Source organism: Trifolium pratense, linkage group LG2 (genome assembly GCF_020283565.1).
Source record: "Trifolium pratense cultivar HEN17-A07 linkage group LG2, ARS_RC_1.1, whole genome shotgun sequence".
Lineage (NCBI taxonomy): Eukaryota > Viridiplantae > Streptophyta > Magnoliopsida > Fabales > Fabaceae > Trifolium > Trifolium pratense.
In genome coordinates this window covers 44,766,955-44,785,226 of record NC_060060.1, presented here as the reverse complement: position 1 = coordinate 44,785,226, position 18,272 = coordinate 44,766,955, and the positions used below count along the sequence as shown (strand labels likewise).

The 18,272-nt window shown below is 31.0% G+C and overlaps 1 long non-coding RNA gene across 1 annotated transcript; it reads right to left on the bottom strand.

Annotated features, from left to right (window-relative positions):
* Positions 1 to 11,973: 11,973 nt before the first annotated feature.
* Positions 11,974 to 14,248, bottom strand: LOC123909053. Its single transcript, XR_006809807.1, has 3 exons — positions 14,139 to 14,248; positions 13,952 to 14,045; positions 11,974 to 12,224 (listed from the first exon to the last, which is right to left on the bottom strand). It is a non-coding gene; the product is annotated as an uncharacterized LOC123909053 (long non-coding RNA).
* Positions 14,249 to 18,272: the final 4,024 nt, after the last annotated feature.

The following is an 18,272-nucleotide window of genomic DNA, read 5'->3' as shown; positions in this document are numbered from 1 at the left end:
TGAAGCTATATACAAGATTTAACACTTTCTCTAATTGCTACAAGTAATATAACCCAAGACTCATTTGTGATATTATTTTAATCAATGCATCACAACACTTCCTCTATTTGCTAAGTTTTTGTCAAAATTAAACTACAAGTTAATAAGACTCTAAAGTTGACTTTAGCATTGGCTAGGTCCGATTCTAGTATATTCATTTGATTTTCCAAAAATTATATTTGACGCTAATATATAGAGTTGGGTGGACAAAGTCCTTTGCTAGCGCTACTGTTTAGTTCTTAGTCTCACCCGACGCTAAAATTTTCTTTTCTAGTAGTGTAAACACTTGTTAATTTGTTGAGTATAACTTTCACTAGTAAGATTATTTCGACGATAAATCTGAATTAAAAAGAGGATTTGATGAGAGTTTCAACGATTGGTGGTTTTATTAGTTTTGGGGGAAGTTTCACGTTTGTTAGAAATTGAAATAATGAAGGGGAAAGTGACGGGGCTTTTGTATACGCGTATGGTTTGCGTTTTTATATGTCATCTACTAGTCATTCTGACCTCACGATTCATGCATCTCCTACGAAATCATCTTAGGAGTGACAGCGCGGTTGGAGCTTTCTTTGCTTAAAATTGTTTTGATTAACCTTGTAACCAAAAATAACTATAACATCTAGAAGGAGAAGGAAGAGCGCCGACGCCTGCAGCTTTGCAAGATGATGGTTAGGAAATTAAGTCTGAAACACATTATCATGAACAAGTCAAAACTTAAACAAAACACATTCTTAAACATATCTTTCACAACTTGTAAAATTGTAAGCTTTATGTCATTGAATAGAGAAATGCAATAAAAGAATACTTCACCTTACACTCCAACACATAAATGCATCTTAACCATGAATTACTTTTTCTATACTACCATTCTATGATGACATTAAGCTAAAGAAACGACAGGGCAACTCTCCTTTGGCAAGTTATTTGCAGCGAACTCTATACTAACTGTTTACTTGCCGGGAGAGAGGTGCCCTATTGTTTGCTTTGCTTATTAATGAACTTTTCAACTAAAACCAATTCTTTCTTGCGCCTTCACTGGTTTGTTTGTGAGACTTTAGGAAATAAACTTTTATAGCAAAGAAGATGGAATAAACCTTTGTGAAACATTGGCATATTCTTGAGGGTTATGCCATGGATATCCAAAACCAGTTGTTTTCAGCAACCACTTCAGATTCCTAATAGCCAAGGGTCACTGTAGAAGAAAATGGTATATATTCTGATGTATTTATTGATATGAAAGTAGTGAATATATACAGAGGTCTCTCCATGATTATAGGAGATAAAAAATCAAAACATAATTACAAGACATAAATGAAAGATATACAATGATTAGAGTCAACTATCATCTTAATTCCAAATAATAGAAAATCCCTAAAACTAATCAATTTCAATCAATTCCAACAGTCACAATCCAAAAAGCTTTGTTGGGTCATTTCTCAGATTCTTTTGTACTTTCAAGAAGTGGAAAAAAGAAGTTGTGAACAAAATCTGAGTGTATTTTTCTTTATCATATCTAAAAAGTTTCTTAGTGGCATGGCCCTGTTTGGACAAGGATATAAAATTATTCTTTTACTTACTATGCAATTTCTGTCCGATTATATTGTGCATCAATATAAAATTCGAGTATTTGAACTTAAGTGATTAATAAACTCACCTTAAGACGAATCGTTCATGAGAATTCAAATTTGATTTCAAGTGGATCAATTTAATTTCATGATATGACTTTACTTATCTATTTCCGAACTCTGGATTACCAAAAGACTTTTTCCTGAGAACTAAAAAGTTAATACAATAAAAAATAGAAAGTGTAAAAACAATTGTGCTATATGATGCCATATATGCGAGATTCTAAAATAGAGCATGAAGTGGTGTTGACTAGCCTTATGACCTTTTGGATTTGATCACTCAAAAACTTCATTTAGTGGAGCATATTGGTGTTCTTATTCAAAAAGCAGAACATAAAAATAAAGGAAAAATCTTAAGTAATTGGAATGAATATGATATATATCTAGCCCCTTCAAGCATATGCTATTGTTCAGAAGACAAGTATATCCAAAGCATAAAACCCTTGAGTATTAGCATTTATAATTAGTTGGGAGTGTCATACATTATTTGATATGAAATAGTTAGACACATTAGAGAAAAATATCGGTGAGAGGGATTATTGGCAAAATGCTGCGGCAAGTGTGAGGTGAGACGTTCCAAATTGCTTAGAAAAGTGGAGGTTGAACACTTTATAAGTGATATGACCTATAAACCTACCGTCTTATTGTTTTGAGTTAAAGTGTGATGTCCAACTCACTTGTGATGTTCCCCTTACTACCCCTCATGACCAAACAATGCAAAACACCCATAAGAGAATTATACATAACAAATATAACCCGTCTTTATATGGTAATTTTAAAACGTGCAGCTCGTTTATAGTAATTTTAAAATTGTATTAATCTGAATTGTCCGATCTCTTTTTTTTTTTTTTGGTTACATAACTGTCCGATCTCTAATTAATGGATGAGATATTAAACTGCGTGAATATTATATGAATCTGAACTGTCCAATCCGTAACTAGTGGTAGCATACTTTTGTCAAGAGAAACGGGTCTGGGTTCTACTTAGGTGTGTACATGGGCCGGATTGGGTTGAGTTTGACCAAAATCAAATCCCGAACCACATAAAGTACTTCGGATTGGGCCGAGCAAAAGAACCACCCATTCTAGCATTTTGTTTTCAAAAAAAAAGAGAGAGCCTATTTTCACTATTTTCAAAGTGTTCTTAACCATGTGGTCTTAGATTCGATCCCCACGACGAACGCCATATGTTTTTGTCTGTGTTGTTTTATGGAATATGTGTATTTGATGAATAGAAAATGTATTTCTTCCTAATGTTTATGATGCCTTATATATAGGCATGTCATCAGAATATACTATGTTTCGCATCACTATTTTTAAATGATGAAAGAAAATCAAATAGCAAAGACACGAAGAAGATGAATATAGAGAATGCGTTGAGATTGTGAAGTACAAAAAAGTAATGTGTTTGTCGTTTGAAATATACACACATACAACTTGTTTTGAAAATTAGAGTATTGAACGTTGAGCTTTTCTCTTTTAATGATCAAACAACAAAAGCAAAACCTTTGATATTTATATGAAAAATATTTATAAAAAAATCATAGCAATACCGTATCAGTGGGTTCTTTGGGTATGGGTCCGGTTTTGCCCGAAACCCGATTTTCTTTTATGGATTTTTCGTTTTGAAATCCATACGCACCCAATGACCCAGACCAACCCACTTTTTTGGGTTGGATTGAGTGGGTTTGGTCGGGTTGACTCGATTTTCCCAATCCATGTACACCCCTAGTTCTACTACTCCCATGACAGCTTTTTTAATTTTATTTTATTGTTATTTCTTTTTAAATAAAGAATTAATTTTTAAAACTAGTTACAATTTTATTATTATTAACTAGGATATGATTATACCAACGATGAATTCTTCCAAGTGTGGTAAGAGTTTTGGTCCCTTTAAGCATGTAGTCAGGGATTTGATTCAAGGCTCATGTGTATGGAGAAAATGCGGTTAGGAGGGGAGAACCCACTTTGTGTGCCCACAGGTTCTCCGACGAAGATTACTCATCGCTAACGGCATTGGAAACTTTGTATCAATATCATGATAGAAAAAAAAACTAGGATATGATTATAAATGATGTTATTTACATATTATATAAAAGATTACTCTTTTTTAAAATTCTATTTTTATAAATAAAAACATATTAATTTTACCAAGTTTTCTTTTCAATTTTCAAAGGACCTCTTTATGTAATTCGTTCGGGGCCTCGAAATCTATTGGGACGACCCTGATACTTCACTACAAGAATATTAAGCATTACCAGCAACCAAAAACACCGAAAAGTGCCCAAAAACAGCCGAAAAGTGAAGTTTCCAATGACTTTTGTCCGCCGCATAATCAGCTGTTGGAAATCGTAGCTGTGGCCAACAGAGTTCAAAAGGTTATAAACCACAATGTTGCATCCCTTAGAGCTATGAATGTTGTTTTTAAGAGAATTGATTTTGTCATTCAGAAAGAGTTAGCCGCGTAGCTTGTTGTCCGTTTACCTTTCATTCATATGTAATTATCCTATATTTATTAATCAATGATTACCTTCTTTGGTAAAAAAAAAAAGGCCAAACTATTACTGGGGGATTTTTCTGTTTATATTATTTTTCCGCCACTTATTTTGTTTGTTAAAGCCACTAAAACCGCCGCAAATATTTTGAATTTTATCATGGTGGATTTTTCCGTCGCAAAGGAATTCTTGGAGTGTTCATTTGACTTAGAGCGATAGAAATCCACTTGCCAATTGGAGAGCTGCCCTATATGAATGTTTAGCTTGGACATTTATCTTGTTTTCTCCCATATACAATGCAATTGTTAAAAATGTAATGTACACTCAAAGTCATTTTTCATCGGCTTAAGTATAAACCCACTTAAAAAGACATTTTTATTTAGCAAAAAATGACATTTTTTTAAAAGCTATTTAAAATAGCTTTTTTTATTTTTTTTATAGATCTTTGAAATTTTATGATCCAAAAAAATTATAATAAAATGATGAAATATTTAAAATGATAATTTTTTTACGGTAAATTTTTTATGATAATTTAAAATGAAATATTTAAAATGTAAAAAAAAAATTATGATCCAATTTTGGGAGCTTCTACGGTATAATCGAATATTTCAAATATACCGGTACATTAAGTCAGTAAATTTTTAAATTAGCGATCATTTTTATGAATTAAAAAACTATTAGCCAATTATTGAGTTTTAGAAATAATAATAATATCACAAGAAAAAACAAAATTTTAATGTTTATAAACATTACACTAATTTTTCTAATATTTTTTAAGAAAAAAATTTAATATTGACTATTATGATGAATAAAAATTCGAAAAATATTGAATTTTATATTTTTGATGTCTAATATTTAGTTACTATAATTAAACACAGCTTAGAGAAGAAACCTTGATAATTTTTTCTATTGAACCGGTTGTTAGCCCTTTTATTAACAGGGCAAGATGAGTTCAATATTTTTTATTAATTTTTTGAGATGATGAAAAAGAGGTTCACACCTGTCAAAAAAAATAAGAGGTCTTAAAACAAAAGAAGCATGCTCACGCTCCAAAAAAAGAGAGATGACCACACCCTCATGAAAGATTCGTGATAAAATTGTCGCTGTATATAGCAGCGCTGTTTGTTGTTTCTCCTTGTGTACTTGTGTTATACTTATTATCCAGCTCCATGTTTTATGTATTGCTATTTTGTAATTCTGCCATCTTGAGAACGTAGTGCAATTTGATATGCATTTTGTACGGTACTTAATATGACTAATGTTGTCCTATCCTTCATCAAACCGCTGAGTGTCACGGATCAAGCCCTCACTGGCGGTATCCGAGGCACTTGTAGCCTGGAAGATCAAAGAATATCTAAATCGATACGACATTATGGATTCAGTTAGTGTTGTCAAGTAGGGGCTATATCAGTGCTGTGTTATATTATAGGGTAGCAAAATTTAACATACTACTATTGTTATATTATTTTTAAACAACAGCTTCTCGTATAAGTTAAAATTAACTGGCACATCTCAATTGTCCGTGTAAAACCTTAAACTTGTTTCAATCCAGAACCAACTATAAGCTTGAAGTTAATCCAAACTAGGAAATTAGTCGGATCGAAGTTAACTTGAAATGAAACATATTAATATATATCACCTCATCAAGTATAAGGCTGGGAGCATTCTTCAAAAGAGCTCGGGCAATGACAACTCTCTGCAATTTATTAACAATAGAGTTAAGAAGACACACGATGATGATGATGATCAAAGATGCCATCGATGACGATGAAGATGATGATCATGAACAACTGACATTCTTGAACACATCTTTCATAACATATGAAATAGTATGAAATACATGCATCTTAACTGAATTACTTTTTCTTTGCTACCATTTGACGATGAGACTAAGCTAAAGAAACGACAGGGCAACTCTCCTTTGGCAAGTTATTTGCAGTGAGCTCTATGCTAACTGTTTACTTGCCAGGAGAGAGGTGCCCTATTGTTCGCTTTGCTTATTAATGAACTTTTTAACTAAAACCAATTCTTTCTTGCGCCTTTACTGGTTTGTTTGTGACACTTTAGCAAATAAACTTTTATAGCAAATAAGATGGAATAAACCTCTGTGAAACATTGGCATATACTTGAGGGTTATGCCATGGATATCCAAAACCAGTTGTTTTCTTTAGCAATCACTTTTCATATATGTGCTAATGAATTCTGATTCCAATAGCTAAGAGTCACAACTCAAAAATCTTTGGTGGTCCATTCCAGATAGGAGTTGTGAAACAAACAGGGTATAATTCCTTATTTTTCAACACAGGAAAAAAACAGCACCTGACAATACAACATAAACTTTTTCGGTCTTGAACAACTTATTATCTTGTATGATGTTTGATGAACAACATGATATTTTATTATTTTAAACAACTTCTACTCAAGACAAAAAGTTGTTCTGTGACTTTGTGAAGGACAAAAATTTCAGTTTTCGTCGAGAGCCTTGCCCTCTAATTTGTCCAGTCCTAAGAACAATTTTATAATCAAACATTCATTATATGGGAAACATTTGCTATACATTAAATTTATCAAATAAGGGTTCAGTATATGATACATAAGACAGATTCTCAAGCTGAGCATGAAGTGGTGTTGACCGGACTTATATTTGACCTTGGATGTGGTCACTCAAAAGCTTCATTTAGTTAGTGGAGCATATTGGGGTTCATGTTCCAAAATCTGAACAAGAAAAATAAAAAAAGAATCTGAAATAAATGGAATAAATATGATATCTACTCTTCAAGCATATGCTATTGTTCAGAAGAAAAAAAAGGTAGTATATTTTAAGACAAGTATATCCAAAGGATAAAACCCTTGAGTATTAGCCTATATAACTTGTTGGGAGTGTCATACATTACTTGACAAACTAATTAGACACATTAGAGAAAAATATCATTGAGAGGGATTATTGTATTTTAGTAAGCAAATCAGTCGTAGGGCAAGTCTCTATTGGCAGGTGATATGGTGATGTTTCATTTTGACTCAGCTATAAAATATCACTTGCCAAAGGAGAGCTGCCCTATGAATGTTTAGCTTAGACATTTGTCTTTTGTTCCCCCATATGCAATGCATTACTATGGTTTTAAATTGCGATTGCGGTCATGGATACAGTAGCTAGTGGTTACAATCGTTGCGATTGCAGTCATATATATTGGGATTGCTGCAACGCAAATGCGGCTATTGCGGCGCGAAATCATTTTAAATTTTCACAAACTATATAAAATGATAACACTATATATCCAACATTGCAGAGTTTCTGTTTATTCAATAAGTACCGGTTCGATGGTGCTTGAAAGACATGGTTAATTGAAAGGTTGCTAAAGAATAAATTTGATACAAAATAGGATTTGAGGTTCATAAATTTTAATATTTGGTGAGTAAATGTTAAACATGGCTGAAATCCTTTTATGCAGTTCTTGATGCAATTACAATGCATTTGTACACCGGATTGAAAATTGTTATCAAATAAAAGGGTTATCAAATAATATCAAAGGGTTCTTCAATTTTAAAAAGGGTTATCAAATAATATCAAATTACTTTTTGTCAAAAAAAAAAAAAATCAAATTACTTGGTTAAAATTTTCTACTCCAAGGATTTACAATTTTTCTGACAATGCAGAAAATTCATCCAACATTTGAGAAAGGTGAGCTTGAAGTTGAAGATGATGAATGATATTATTTGCACGTGTTATCACTATAATTTGAGACAAATTTTATGTAAAAACCAATCATTCAATTTATTTTTTTTACTAAATTAAAGGTATCCATTCATTCAAATTGATAAAAGTATATTGATGCAATACAAATTCAAAATCGCTAAAAACAAAAAGGATGAATCTGCGAACAAACTCACAACATCCGTGTTAATAACATAAAACGACATATTGCATAAGCCTACATATTTGACTATATTGAAGTTTTCGAAATATTCATGCCTCCGGATCTGTAGCGTTGATGACACAAAAGTCATTGATTGGATCTGCACTGAATCAACCTTAATCCTTCAACCTGAAACAAATGAACAACGTACCAAAAACGGGATAACAATACTCCGCACTAAGACCGGATAACAATACCCCGCACTATAAGACGGACAAATCAAAACAAAGGATGATGAAATCACAAAAACAAACAACAGAAATTAAATACTATATATATATATATGTGTGTGTGTGTGTGTGGCAATCACACTTATTTAATCACTCCTCTCTAGTAAATTAAGAAGAAGAGAAAAAGTGGTGACAAGCAAACTATATCACGTGTTATTTTAATTTTGTATGTTTTGGATATCCAAACTCGGAATATTATATATTGCAAAGAATCTTATCTATTTTATTTAGGTTTTTAAAATTGAGTTTTTTATTTTAGATAAATGCTTATTATGCTATTTATTGTTTTATCAAAAAATAAAATAAAAAATAAATTGTTATTATAAAATATTAATTTTAAAAAGAAAGTGTTGCCATAACTGAAAAGCAACAATAAATAACCGTTGTAAGCAACAAAAACTGTTCTTGATAATAATAAGTCAAAATACACCTAAGTAACACAAAATAATGTTTCCAAAATTAAATTTTAAACCTTGTAAAAAAACTAGAGGAGTGCTAGCAACACACTCTTTAACAAACACACTCTAACACACTCTCTTCTATTGGCTAAAATTTATATGGGTCCCATAAAAGTTATATGGGTCCACATTTTTTTATGGGACCCATGTGAATTTTAACCAATAAAAAAGAGTGTGTTGGAGTGTGTTTGTTAAAGAGTGTATTGCTAGCATTATTTAAACCATTTCTACAAAGATTAAGCAACAATCTAATAATCGTTCCTTAATGTATAAAATTGTTGCTATTGGACCACAACAAACAGCTGCCATTTACAAGTTTAAGCACACAAAACTGTTGCCTATAGAAAAGGCCATGGCAGTAAATAAGCGCACATGCTAAACCGTTGCCTTTGGATACAAGTACGGTTTTTTGGCAACAGTTGTTGATCGCTGCCTAAACATCAAAACGTTGTAATGAAAATAACTTACGTACTATAAAAAAATATTTTTGCGGAGGATTGTAAAAAAAAGTAAAATTACTATAAAAAAATGTAAATTTAAACAAACAATATTTTTTTTCCACCATTAGTTTAATTTGGTTCGAGGGTTAATTCTAACATCAAGTGGTTTCAACCCCTCCCGATCGTCGTTGCGTGGATCGAACTATGGTCCTTCCTACCAAGATTGGATAAACAAACAACATTTTGTATTCAAATGAAAACATTTGTCTATTTCTAGGCACAAAATTTTCTCGTTTAATCCTTAGGGTTAGGGTAGACTTATTACTGAAGTTTTCATTCAACTTAGGCAAAAAGTTTTGGGCTCCTAAAAAAGAAAAAATTTACTAAGAAAAAATGTTTTCATTCAACATAAGCTCATTCGTCCACAATAAGAAAAAGGTCTTGGGAAAAAGCTTCCAAAAAAAAAGGGGGGCTTTATTCTTGATGGTTATGCTATGGATATCCAAAAACAGTAGTTTTTCTTTGGATCACTATATGATAATGAATTATTGATTCTTAATAGCCAAAGGCATCCTAAAATTCTTGTATACTTTGGAAAAGTGGAAAACAGAAGTTGTGAATAAAATCTGGGTTTTTTATTCCATATATCTAAAGTTCCTTAGTTGCATGGCCCTGTTTGCACAAGTTCCTTATTTAGCTATTATGCTTTTTTATGTCTATTATGCCTTTTATATATATTCTTATGAGTTTGCAGTTTTTCATTGGCACTAACACAAGATTCATTGGCAAAGTTTATTTGTGATGCACTTTGTAATTTCATTTAGCAACGGTGCTTGCTTTACTCCCAATATAATCTGTTTCAGCATAAAAAAACAGAGAATCTAACGGAAAGGGATAAATTAATTAATAGATTTTTATATAATTTTTTCATTTTTTGCATGCATAATACTTTTTTATTATGTTTTGCATATAATACAAATATATATAGATAAATACCATAAAATTACTAATGACTACTAATAACTCCATAAAATTATTAATAACTATTTACATATTTAACTATATGACTATTTACATATTAATTACTTTACGGTATTTCATGTTTTTTATCAAGTAAGTATAGTTTTTCAAAAAATTACAAAAATGGAGTAAGTTGTCGCTACCATCAACAATTTAGCGGTGACTACTTTTATTTTCCTAATTTTTATTTTATTTTTACTTTCATTTGAGTTTTGGTGATAGGGAAATTTCATCACTATAAGTCACTTCTCCTTACACATGGAGTTCAATTTTTTTTTTGAATTAGGTAAAGCCCAAAATTACGGCCGACAATATTTACTATTTCTGCCTAAAATTTAATGACAGACACTTTTTATAGGTAGACGGTGAAAAATATAATTTTTCACTTTCTCTCGTTTTTACCTATAGGAATCACATAGATAAAAGTTGAATATATTTTCGGAGTTCTGCTAATCAAAATTTTACTTTTAAAATAAGGGAAAGTCATTGGTGACAGTGATAACTTACACCATTTGTGTAATGTTTGTAAAAATTACACTAGTTTGGTAAAATTTTCACAAACTTTCACTACTAGGAAACACAATTTTAACTGTAGCAAAAAAAAAAAAACACAATTTTAGCCTCCAAGTTTAGCGTCGGTCCCAAACACCAACGCTAGTAGTGAAGGTTTAGCGTCCATTTAACTCACGCTACACACCTAATTTGTTTGGTTAATTTACAAAACGACGCTACTTTATAAAATGACCGACATTTTATATTTAAAATAATGTAGAGTTGGTCTCTGCGACACTAGTATTTTAAAAATTATTCTATGCCAAAAAATGGCTATCGAAATGACCATCAGTTCACATTACAAGTTTAATATATATTCCAAATAAAAAATTAAATGTATTTCTCAAAATTAATTAATATGGTTACCGGCTGCTAGTAATTAAATTGAGAAAAGTAACCGATCGTTGGTTAAGTGGTTGAATTTGTTAGAGAGGACCACAATTTGATCCCCGACAACTGCCATCGGGAGAGGGTTGGAATCACTTGATGTCAAAATTGAACTCTCGAAACATATTAAACTGGTGGTGAAAACCAAAAATAAAAAATTTAGAAAACGTAAAAAGAGTAAAAGACATAATAAGGTGGTGTTGACCATATATAGGCTTATTGGGATTCTATTTCCAAAAGCTAACCACGAAAATAGATAAAAAAAATTATGTGAATTAAAAATAAATGTCTAGATTTTATATGATATTTAGGATCTTCAAGCATATGCTATTCTTGAAGAAAAAAGGGGAAGTTGTAACTTTTAAGACAGGAGTGAGAGGGAGTGTTGAATATTAGTAAGCTAAATTAGTCTTAGGGCAAGTCTCTATTGGCAGGTGCTATGATGATATTTCATTTGATTAATTAAGAGATATGGATATTTGTTTGCCAAAGGAGAGCTGCCCTATGATTGTTTAGCTTAGACATTAGTCTTATTTAACACTACATGAATGGCATTAATTAACATATATTTATCATATGAGTGTCTTCAAACTCTTACTTTAGCCTAATCAACTAAATATTGATGTATTGAAAGCATTCATCATTACTTAGTGCAAACAAAATAAGCATTCACATTTAATTTATTTATGTAAGTTCACGAATTTTTTTATTTTTTTTAATATTAAAGTTCACAAACTTTTAATTACTTTATTAGTTAATCCCAATTTTTCTTATTTCGTCTTGGAGCCATTGGAGTGGTGTGTAGTGGTGGTGCAACAAGTTTATTACTAATTTTAACATCATAAAAACGTAATTTTGTTTATTAAAAACAAATAATAACAATAATGGTACAACAAGTTTCTAAACTCAAGTAAAACAAATAACAATAATAAATTCTTAGTAATACTACAAATTAAAACTAATAACAATACTAAAAAACTGAAAAATATATATATAACTAGGCATAAGCCCTACACTCCTCTTTCCCAAGCGAAGTTGCCTTGCCACAACCATTTTGAATATAATCTGCATACAAATATAAGCACACAACAAAACCCAAATATGATGTTAGTACATCTAAAATCATGTAAAAAGAATACTGCAGTATATGGCATAAGTAGATGAACAAACACACATGAATCAATAGGTAAAACATCACAACAATCATGACAACATATAGTACATGCATGGATTATATTAGGAATAACAATTTAATGCTCAATATGCAATGAAAAATCATGTGGTGTGTGAATCTAATAACTCAAAAAAAAATGGAATAAGAGATTAATCTCATTTAAATGATACTATTAGGTGACCTATATTCGAGGAAGTTTGTACAAAGAAATTCTCAAGATTACACACCCTAAGTGACATATTTGATCAATCAATATCCTATCTTGAGAGCTAAATTCAAATATAAGTTTCTTAGACGATATATCAAGCATGCATGGCTTTAAATTGCAACCAGCAGTTGTAGTATAGTTGATGCGATAGTCACCAGAATCGCATCGCACTGCATTGTAGTGTGATTTTCGACTACGTGTATGACTGCATCGTAACTCCATCAAGAACCGCATCATATAAGTTAGACCATATTCATTCAAACATTCTCACCAAAAACTAATTTTTATGAACCCCAAATCTCAATTTACGTTAGAATATATATGCAATGAATAATCTTATCCTTAGTACGTAGTCTCTTAATGTATTTCAAATTCAAGCATCTATCAATAAAGGGGCGTCTTCGTGGTGGAGTGATGTTTCTTTATTTGGGATCCAGGTGGAATCTCAGTCGGATTGGTTCTCTAAAGGGGTGTTTACGCGGATTGGTAATGGGATTTTGACATCCTTTTTGTTTGATCTGAGTCAAAAGTGTACCGATTAGGATTTGATACAAATCTCTCTTTCAAGTTTCCGATCGGTGGCATGTTGTTGTGTGGTCTATCTGGACCTCCCATAACAATATTTTCTATGCCGGTGGGTCTTCAACAATTGATCGATATTCTTGTGTATAGGGTGAAACTTCCCTCCTGGAAATCGTTTCTAGGTAAAAAAAAAAAAAAAAACTAGCCCCTGCTCTTTCTATGAGTGGGAGGTGCTACCTCTCTTATGCTGGTCCAATAAAGCGATGTGAGGATGCGGTGTCTAGATGCTTCTAATCTTGAGGTGCCAAGTCTTTGTTGGCTTTTCCACTTCCCTTTTTTTTGTGGCTGCTTTGAGCAGTTTTTGTGATTTGTTGCTTTCCAGATTTTTTTTGGTGTTTTTTTTGTAAATCTTTTTTAGTTTTTGAGTATGTCTAGTACTCTTGCTCTGTATTTTCACCGTCTTAAGTATTCGTTATATATAATTATCTATTTTCCATTAAAAAAAACATATTTAAAAAAATATGCATGAAACAAATTGAGACTCCACTATAATAAGTAACTGTAGCGACATAGTGGTGCCACTTAATATAGTTTGTAAAAATTTAAAATTATTTTACTGCAACAGTCGCAACATCCGTTGCAGCAGCCACAATGATCGCAATTGCAATGACTACAACAATCACAATTTAAAACGCTGATATCAAGGAACTACATTATCTTTATATTTAAACAACTATATATCATTCACAATAAAATGAAGCTGGTAGCAACACTTTCTTCTAAAGCTAAAAGTAAAGTTTAAGGATGGAAAAGATATGAGAAAAGAAATTATGATGAGCAAAGAAAACTAATTGGTTAAAAACAATAGAGATTAGTTTATATCTTAACTGTTAAGCGCAGTAACAATTTTTTAGAGTGCAGTAAAGAGTTTTATTATGATCAGGGCACGGTATACGTTGAAAATTGTGAGCTTTTTTCTTTCCTGTAATGTAAATAAGAATAAAGAAATATTTCTAAAAACAGGTGAAAGTTTGTGTATATGATAAAAAAAAAAAAAATTGAAGTATGATCTTACCATAAACATTGACTACAACAAGAAATAGAAATAGAGAAATAAAAAGGTGGATGTACTTATAAGTAAACTTGAGAGTTTCAGCCATATTATTCACTTTTACATGTATTAAATTGAAATTATTTTGATCAATTTATAGTAAAAATCTCATGCTAATATACTTCAATTAAATAGTTTTTAACTCTTATAAAATTATTATTAAATACAATATTAGTGTATCATGTTTGGCCATTCAGCTCTTGTAATTGATCAATTTATCTTTCAGGAGATAGTAAAAGTCACAAAAGATACATAATAATTTTGTAGGAATAACCAACCAATGAGATCATAACATTTATATATTAATTGAAAGTATCATCGAATCAAAGTGAATGCATAAATATAAACTATAGAATTCAACATAATTTTTCAACCTTTCGTAAAAAAATAAATAGAATTTTTATTTTTTTATTTTGTGTTTTTCTTGTGTGCTCTATATGTCTTTTTTTTAACGGCAAAGAATAATGATATATATTAAAAATTGGAATTAGTACAAGAGATACTTAACCCACAAATAAAAAGGATAAGTATATGTACTAATCCATCCAACTAGTACAGAAAAAATACTGATAATTTGACTACATCAAACGCCACCCCCGATAACTTTAACGCATTATACAGTCCAATGGAAGAGCACACACTCGTAGTATAAGCAAGGTGTATTGACATTTTTTTATAAAATCCATTTCCAACAAACTAGTTGTATTTTTTCAAAAATCTCATCCGGATCTCTAATCTTAGACTCAAAAATTCTTTCGTTTCGTAATCGCCAAAGCACCCACATGACTGCATGTCAAACCATCAAACACCCCTTGAAACCTTTCTTACCTTTCCTAAAAATTGAAAGAAAGCCATCCAATAAGGAAGATAGGAATTCGGCGAGACCGTACTCATACCAAACCACCTATGAACCTTTGACCATACAATCCAAGCCAAAGAACACGCCGCCAACAAATAATAAGTGTGTATTTTTTAGTTTTTCCCCATATAATTTGGGACTATATATGTGTCCTTGGATAACTAGCATGTGCTTTTTTGTTATAGATTTTTTTCACCAAAAGATTATTTTTTTACCACATACTTTCTCTTGATCCATTCCTTAGTTTTTTTTTTTTTTTTTCATTAGTAGACATAGTGCTATTCCTTTAATTTTTTCCTTCATAACTTTACTCATAATTAATCTCTAAACCTTCTGAAGAGTTTCTAATATGAACATATAAATAAAGGTTCAAACGTGACATTTACATTTTAATTTTTGAATATTTTTATTTTAAGACATGTTTTTATTTTAAGACATATTTTAAGACATGTTTTAAATACTATAAAAAGGTCTTGTACATGACTTTAGAATTTTTTAATATGAGAATAATAAAATATGAATATTTGAAATTTCATAATAAAGATAAAAACAACGAAAATTTGGACTTAAAAAATCAAAATTTGAGTTCCTTTTTATTCGTAGAACTTTTTAACATATATACGCAAAATAGTCATACAAAAATACACATTGATTTAATAGGAGAGACTAAAATTGCACGCATAATAATTTTGTAGATCAAAAGATGTCACTTTTTATGAGACAAAAAAAATGATAATATTTTAACGTTTAAGGACCAAAATCTTATTTAATCTTTTTTATTTGATAATTATGAAAATTATAATATTAAAATGTTATCATTTATAGTAACATTTTTATCCATGTATGGCATAGATCCGGATACTAGTATAATATAATTAGGAGACATGGAGAACGTTGCTTACTAAAATTAAATGCTTATTGTATTCAGTAGAAGGGATTCAAAGCACTCAATGTGATTATTTCTTAGTAAGTGTGTATTTGGAACGTATCATCAACCGACCAAAGAGTGATGTATATATAGGCCGTTTAGAGGGAGAACATGTGAGATCATGTTCTTCCCGCTAATTCACATTTCCCTTGTGTTTTGAATATGATCGTTGGGCGAGTCGGGTCTTTCAGTTGGCGAGATGGGCTGGAACCATTCTCTTCGATCATAAGCCCAATAAGGATATTTAGTGGGCTTAGGCGAATTGGGCTTATGGTAAGCCGCCCACTTATAATAGACTTTAATAAGAGTGCAACTTTAAATATTTTGTAGGGAGTAGAAACGTTAAAAAAGTGGTTTAGGATGGTTGTTAATTTGACATGTTACTGTGTAGTCGATCTAAACCACTCAAAACGATTTAATCTTTTTGGAATTATTTCATCTGTTGAGTATCTGGTAGATATTGTAAAACTTTCAACTTAGAAATGGTATATGGATAACAAAAAATCTAACACCCCTTGTTCTCTTTATGATTGGGGGTGCAATGTATTTTGTGTTGGAATCGATAGCGGTTGTGCGGGTGTGGAGCGGAGTCTCGAAAATTCAAGAGGGCTGGTAGTACGTTTTTAGTTGCCTTTCTTTTCTTTAGTGGTCGATTATTTTTTATTTTTTGAATAGCAAAATATATTATTATAAATAACCGGTCTCTGTACCAGACGAATAGAGGCCGGAAGAAACGGAACTACAAAAACAAAGACACCGTATATATGCGAAACGCCAATGAATAAAATTAAAACTGATACCACCTAATGGAGGTCAACTTCTAATCCAGAAAAAAAATAGCTATTTTTGCAAGGATTATATTGTTTTGTTATCGTTGTTCATTGTAATTTTTGTGTATCTGTAGTTCTGGTGTGTTTGTAGTTTTTTTTTATTTATTTGGTACTCCTCTTGGGTTTGAAGTTTGGACTTTTTTATCCATATCTTATCTTATTAATAAATTAACCAAACGCTAAATTGTTGTTACTCCTCCGTTTCTTTTTAAGTGTCCAAAAACGTCGGATTTAACATTTTTATTTAACTGTCCATTTGATGTTTTAAGGGTATAATTTTGTTTTTTTTAGGCAAGGGTTCCCTTTGACAATTACTCTTATTTTTTTCAATAAAACTAATTAATCCTGTATATTTGGAAAACTAAATTTTTTTTGAGTAAATTACAACTCCCTCTATTTTTGCACATTTTCTTCCTATTATATCCTCAATATAATCCACTAATAAATTTTCTTCCTATGTTATGTACAAAAAAAATGTTATGTACAAAAAAAAAAGGCTTAAATATGAAAGCCGACTTTCTAGCTTGATAAGAAGGGGGACCGACTTCCTCTATCGCCTGCCTTGAAGCTCTGGCTTCGTTGATTGACTCTAGATACTTCACAACTATAGCTAGGCTTAAAAAGCACAAGCTCTTTATGCTCTATCACTGGCAATTACTACTCAAAGGTACGACAACAGGGTAGGGTGACTATAGCAAGGTAGGTTCTCAATGGCTTATGGATACATCGAGGGAATTTCTTATAGACTTTTGCAAGGTGTACAACTAAGGTAGACGATGGAGAACAAAGGACTCCGTAACATCTATCTCAAAAGAAGTACCAATGAAATGGCAAGCTGAGAATCTATATCGATTTCAGGAAAGTGTGCCTGATGGCTGACCCCTGGAAATTCACCCATGCAATTACGGCTTGTTTTGATTTTAGCTCTTACATAACAAAAAGTTTGATTTTAGTCCTTGCAAAATACCAAAACTTTTAAAAAAGGTCCTTGAGGTGAATTTTTGGCTGACATGTCAAGTAATTGATGATTTGGCGGATGCTGACTAGGATTTTTTATGACGTTGAATTAACATGTCATTTTCATTTAAAAATAAAAAATGGAAAATAACATGTAAGATTTTTATTAAAAAAATTTGAAAAATAAAAATAGAAACTTAATATACTTACCAAAAACAAATTAATATATTAGATTTAAAAAATAAACAAAATTAGAATGTTATTGATATAATAAAAACAAAAAAACCTATATTATTAATAATTTTATGTTAACGAATAAAAATAAATAAAGTTTGTGATATCATTGAATTTATATATCTTCTCGATATAAGAGATTAGGTTTAGATTAAGTTTTTTTTTTTGTTAAAAATGTTGGATTTGGTCATGGACCAAGTTATTTATAAGTGATAAATTCTATAATCTATTACTAATATATTAAAATCGATTACCACCAAAGTTACTAATTTATCCTTATTACTTTTAAC